The 6724-nt window shown below is 44.6% G+C and overlaps 1 long non-coding RNA gene across 1 annotated transcript; it reads right to left on the reverse strand.

Moving 5' to 3' along the window:
* Positions 1 to 505: 505 nt before the first annotated feature.
* LOC311597162 lies at positions 506 to 6568 on the reverse strand. The gene is made up of 2 exons (XR_014779124.1): positions 6270 to 6568; positions 506 to 1412 (listed from the first exon to the last, which is right to left on the reverse strand). It is a non-coding gene; the product is annotated as an uncharacterized lncRNA (long non-coding RNA).
* Positions 6569 to 6724: the final 156 nt, after the last annotated feature.

A 6724-nucleotide genomic window follows, 5' to 3' on the forward strand; every position in this document is an offset into this window, starting at 1 on the left:
AGCGTTACCGTCTCGCCAGCAAGAACGACGTTGCACACACAAACAGGATCCTTCTGCAGTAAAGCTTTAATGCATCTTGAGAGGGAGAGCATAAGCTTACAGCAAGTAAAATGGAGACCCCAAACAGCAGAAACCCATCCCTTATATAGGAAACTGTCCTCCGCTTAGGATGTGTCAGTCCCTGATTGGCTATTGCTCATCGGGTGAGATGATGCCACGGAGAGGCAGAGCACAACAAGTGGAAAATCCCTTCGCACATGCGCAGATTAGTTGTTTGTCAGCATGAGACACAGGATGTCAGCGCCGTCTTGTAATGGCGAATGTGAGCGCGGCTTCCCACATCTCCCCCTTTTCTTATTATTAAGAAGCAATAAGACACCCAACAAGGAGAGTGGAGTCAGAGGTCAAATCCCCAAACAAAATATCAGGCCTGCATACACAACTCTCCCCTAAGCTCTTCACCCGGAGAGGTCATAGCCTGGCCCTGTGCCGTTTTTTCTGGGGGAAGGACACTGGGGCACGCAACCTTCATGCAAGATGACATGCCTCCCTAGAATTAGCTCATATATGCCGCAGAGCCATTCTACTGCAATGCTTCGCTATGCAACTCTCCAGGGCTGCTGAAGCTTACTCACTCTACCTCGTGCAATGAGATGAGACTCTGAGGGTGCAAGAGCTGAGCAGCCAGCGACTTATTGCTTAAGCATGTAACCATATATCAGGGGAGGTCCCAGACTCTAAAGCAGCAAGTGCTTGGGTGATAACCACCTTGTCTCTTTTTGTTTGAGCCCTGAGTTTACAGACCAACCATAGGGTCAACACTAATCCACAGCAGATTACAGCTCAAAACAATCCAACCCCAACCCATTCTTTAAAGAAGGAGAAGGCTGAGGATATCCACAACGAGAATCCCTCAGTAAGTGACAGATCCAGCCATGTGGAATTGACTTGAATGATAGCAGTCCGCAATTCTCTTAAGGTCTGTTCAAACTCTGTTGTCCAATTCTGTAAAATAAACTGAGAGAGACTCTTTGACAGATTAGCTGCTTTAGTGAAATTTTCATATTGAACCGAGGTAACACATAGTCCAGGGAATTTTTGTTCACAGCCCAGTTGGGCCAGTTGCCATAATACGTCCAGTTGTTCTTGGACTAGGTCAATGCGTTGATTTACCAGCATGAGGCCGCCCTGTATTTGTGTGTTAGCAAAGCTCTGGTGATCCAAGGCTACAGATCCAAGGTATTGGGAGCAGAAAGGTTGACATGATTCCCCAACGATAATCTCCCATTGCAGGAATTGTCATCTGCATCATTATGACGAGATGAATCCACGTCCTCATTGTCCGTTCCTTTAGTTGTTTCCACAATTCTCCTAGTAAGTCTTTCAGGTACCCAAAATGGATTGTCTTCATCCTGTGGAAAAACACAAACAGCTCCCCTGGATCTTATAAAAATAGGATCCGGTCCTTTCCATGTGTCACTCAGAACATCTTTCCATTTAACCATTTCTTTTGGTCTATTAGGTTCTGAATAATGTCTTTCTGCCGCAGTATGGCCTTTGTCATCCAGATTTTAAAAATTTAGGGTAAAGAGTGCCATAGAAACGGCCACTCTTGGTACTGAGGGGAGGACACTCTCTACTCCCCCTTTTTGTTTTATTAAATAAGAATTAAGTGTGTGATGTGCACGTTCTACAATCCCTTGTCCTTGAGGGTTGTAGGGAAGGCCAGTCAGATGAGTCAGACTCATCTGACGACAGAGCTGTTGAAATTTTTGTGAAGTATATGCAGGTCCGTTATCTGTCTTGAGAGCCTTAGGTATTCCCCAAGCACTCCATGCTTCAAGGCAATGCTGTATCACATGAGAGGCCTTTTTACCTGTTAGCGGTGTGGCAAATATAACACCTGAACAGGTATCAATAGAAACATGTAGGTATTGAAGTCTACCAAAGGAGGAAACATGTGTAACATCCATTTGCCAGATCTGTAAAGTTCTTATGCCCCGTGGGTTTATCCCTACATGGGGTACGGGCAGAAACTCACAACAATTTTTACATTGAGTCACAATTTCTCTGGCTTCCTTTCTAGTTATCAAAAAGCGGCGGCGGAGAGTTTCAGCCGTCACATGGAAATGCCGATTAAATTCTCTTGCTGCATCTGCCTGTGAGGACAGTGCAATAGCTACAAATCGAGTAGCTTTATCTGCCAAATCATTGCCCCGGGACATTGGACCTGGCAGGCCCGAATGTGCCCTGACATGAGTAATATATATGGGTGTATTTCTATTTTGTAAGGTCAATTGTATTTGTTGAAAAATAGAGGCAACTTTACTAGAGGGTTTAATGACTCCCGCGGCCTCCAATAAATTAACTGCATTAACCACATAATAGGAATCTGATACAATATTTAGAGGCTCGGAAAAAGTTTTTAGAACTTCTAAAACTACCAAACATTCCACCACTTGAGGTGAGGTCTCTTTATAATCTTTAGACACTATCTTATTATCAATCACATAAGCACCAACTCCGGTTTTTGAACCATCTGTATATACTATTATTCCATCCTTAAGTGGAGACTTAACTGTCATTCGTGGAAATACCACGGCCTGATTTAATGCAAATTGTAAAATAGGATGTTTTGGATAATGATTATCAATTTGTCCTGCAAAAGAAGTAATCAGAACAGCCCAATCATTGGAAGTAGCCGCCAGGGTTTGAACCTGTGTGGCAGTATATGGAATGATTAGGGACTTGGGCTCATATCCAAAATGGATGAGTGCTGCTTTTAATCCTTTAAGGGCTAGTTGTGCAACTGCATCGGGATACCAGTCTATAATCTTAGCAGGAGAGGCATTTGGATGGATCCATAACAGCGGTCCATCTTGCCATAACACAGCAGTTGGCAGCTGAGATGTCTTAAAAACACACAAAATAAAAGACTGCGTATTATCAATGCGTTGCAATTGTGCATTTTGTAAAGCTATTTCCACCTTTTGTAGGGCTTGGTTAGCTGCAGGAGTAAGACTCCTGGGAGAGGAGATATGAGGGTCTCCCTCCAGAATATCAAACAAAGGCTTCAATTCAGCAGTAGGAATCTTTAAAAAGGGTCGAAGCCAATTAACATCTCCTAGTAATTTTTGAAAATCATTTAAGGTGTGGAGATGATCTCTTCTTATTTCTACCTTTTGAGGGACAATCTTTGTGGGGGATACTATGGACCCTAGAAATTGTCCCGTGTCTGTAATTTGTACCTTTTCAATAGCCACATGCAAACCCCATTGTTCCAAACATTTTAATAAAGAAGAGTAGGCCTCTTGGAGTATTGCTGTATCTTTATGGCACAAAAGAATATCGTCCATATAGTGAAGCATAATTAAGGAAGGATAGTACTGCCTTAAGGGCAACAATGCCTCTTGGACATAAAGCTGACACATAGTGGGACTGTTAGTCATCCCCTGGGGCAAAACTTTCCATTGATAGCGTTTATCAGGCTCTGCATGATTAGTAGAGGAAATGGTGAAAGCAAATCTAGGCCTGTCTCCAGAAAATAAAGGTATAGAGAAAAAGCAATCTTTTATGTCCACAATAATTAGGTTCCAGCCCTTGGGCAGGGCCGAAAGCAAAGGAAGGCCTCTCTGTACGGGGCCAAACATATTCATTTGTTCATTAATGGCTCTCAGATCATGTAACAGTCTCCATTTACCCGATTTTTTCTTAATCACAAAAATTGGGGTATTCCATGGAGATGTAGATGGTTCAATGTGACCCAAATCCAATTGTTCTTTTACCAGCTGAGTCACTGCTTCTAACTTTTCAGAGGATAGTGGCCATTGAGGAACCCACACAGGGTCCTCTGTTTTCCAAGGTATGGGTCGTACTACCTCAATGGCCCCTAGGAAAAACCCAACCCTTGTCTGGTCTGGTTTCCTGTGGGTGAAATGGGTTCAACCCTTCCTTGGTCTTGTTTGCCCAATCCTTTTCCTATTTTGTATCCCATTTTTGACATAATGCCTTTTGCTTGTAATGAATATCTTTCAGAAGAGGCATACTCATTAGATAGGGTCAAGCCCATATGTTGCATAATGTCTCTTCCCCAAAGATTAACTGGGAGAGGGAGCACATATGGTATAAATTTTCCTTGTTGACCTTCTGAAGTTTCCCATTTTAGAGTAGTGGAACTAATCGAGGGGCAAGATTGATACCCCAAGCCTTGCAGAGAATGGGATGATTGGGTGATGGGCCAGGCCTTAGGCCACCAATAAGAGGAAATTATGCTCTTATCTGCCCCTGTATCTAATATGCCTTCAAATGTTTTACCATTAATTTTTAAATGAAGCTTGGGTCTCTCATATAGAGGGACCATCAAATAAGCCGAATCATTGCCTGAAGAGCCCATTCCGGCAATATTTGGTCCAGGGGATTCTCCTCCTATATCGGGGAGGAGTAACAATTGAGCAATTCTGTCCCCTTTTGAAATTGAAAAAACTCCTTTTGGACTAGAACATAAAATTTGAATTTCTGTAGAATGTTGATTGTCTACAATTCCAGGATATACTATTAAACCTTGTAAAGTAAGCTCGCCCCGACCCAGTATGAGGCCAACAGTCCCCAGAGGCAAAGGTGTTATGGCCTCCGCAGGAATTGGTTGAACACTCACTTGTGGCATCAGTAAGAAGTCGGAGGCGGCACGCAGGTCCACTCTTGTAGGGTGTCCTGAGTTGTGTCTTTGTTGTCCTCTTGGGCTCAGATAAACGGGTTCCCATATTTTTGAGGGCCCTGGGACCGAGGGCCCGACGGCCCGTTTTTTGGTGCGTCAGCAGCCGGGTCATTATTGGCGGTTTGATTGTTAATAGGTGGGAGGAGCCTCCCTTGCACATCCCTCACCGAGCGGCATAGACTAGCGTTATGATATCCTTTGCCACAACGGTTGCAGAGAGTGGGTGTTTTTTCTTGTTTATTTGAATTTTTGCAATCTTTTTTAAAATGTCCGGGTTTGCCACAGTTATAGCAAGTTATCGGGTTGGCCTTACCAACAGGGCGTTTCTGAGACTGGAGGATAGCAGCTGCTAGGCCCGCATTAGTAAGCGGTCCTCCGAGATCTCTGCAGACTCTGAGCCAATCTTGTAACCCTTTATCTTTTCTGGAGGCTATGGCGGCTCTACACTCTTGGGTTGCCTTCTCAAATATTAGTTGTTCAATAAAAGGCTCGACCTGTTCAATGTCTCCAAAAATGCGCCCTGCCGCTTCTGTCATTCTGGCCACAAAATCGGAGAACGACTCCTCAGGGCCCTGAATAATCTTTGTGAGGCGCCTATTACCTTCCCCTTTTTTAGAGAGTGGTTTCCAGGCCTTAATTGCAGTCTGTGAAATCTGAGCATAAGCTCCCCAATGGTAATTTACCTGATTTGCAGTAAATTGACCTTGACCTGTTAACAAATCAAAGGTCCAATCCCTCTGTTCAGGGGTAAGTGCAAGGGCATTGGCCCGAGCCTGTGTTTGAGCGGCCTCGAACCACAGGGCTCTCCATTCTATATATTGGCCCATATCTGGAAGTGCGGCCTTGGCCACCATCTGCCAATCAGAAGGAGTTAGGGCACCAGTGCCAATTCTTTCTAACATTACCAGGGTGAAATTTACATTAACCCCATATTTGGGAACAGATTCAGCCAAGTCCTTTATTAGATTGAACTCCACTGGCGCATGGACTCGACCCCCGTTCTCTGTTTCAAACACAGGAAAAAAATTATGTAATTTTTTATGAATCTTTTCCGGCCAGAAGGAAAATCCAGACTGCAGTTCGTAGGGTGGAGGAGCAGTGGGTGCCACCCTGCGAGATGAATTGAGGGAGGGTTTTTTATTACCCTCTCGTTCGTCTAGATGGTATCTCTCTTCCTCATACCTGACTGCCTCTTCCTCTAATTCGGCTTCTTCCTCCGAATCAGGAGTCTCATTGTCAGAGGTATTAAAGCTTGTAGAGCTATCAATATTCAATGCCTCAAGATCCTTTAAAGGATAAAACCTTTGCGATATTTCTCCCGGCAGTGAACTAGGTCTTGAGGGGGGTTGCACTCCTTTTACAGGAGGGTCCTGAGCTTTTTTCTTTTTATGGGCATCCTTTTTTCTGCGCGCACCCAACCTCTCACTACGTTCGGTTTCTGACATGCTATCCTGAACTTCTAGGGCGACCTGTCCTTCATCTACTGCCCTCTTGACAATTACGGCAGTAAATATTACAGCTAGAATCAGCCCAAGAATTTCAGAAATATGCATACCTCTCCGAACTTACCAACCCTGCAGTTCTGAATCCTCCCTGTAGTCAGGGGGTCTCCGAAGGTGCTGACGATGGTGTGGTCTTCCCGGGTTTCGGCACCAGATGTGGCTAGCGTTACCGTCTCGCCAGCAAGAACGACGTTGCACACACAAACAGGATCCTTCTGCAGTAAAGCTTTAATGCATCTTGAGAGGGAGAGCATAAGCTTACAGCAAGTAAAATGGAGACCCCAAACAGCAGAAACCCATCCCTTATATAGGAAACTGTCCTCCGCTTAGGATGTGTCAGTCCCTGATTGGCTATTGCTCATCGGGCGAGATGATGCCACGGAGAGGCAGAGCACAACAAGTGGAAAATCCCTTCGCACATGCGCAGATTAGTTGTTTGTCAGCATGAGACACAGGATGTCAGCGCCATCTTGTAATGGCGAATGTGAGCGCGGCTTCCCACAGGAAA

The sequence above is a fragment of the Acomys minous genome, assembly GCF_964271855.1.
Source record: "Acomys minous genome assembly, chromosome: 5".
Lineage (NCBI taxonomy): Eukaryota > Metazoa > Chordata > Mammalia > Rodentia > Muridae > Acomys > Acomys minous.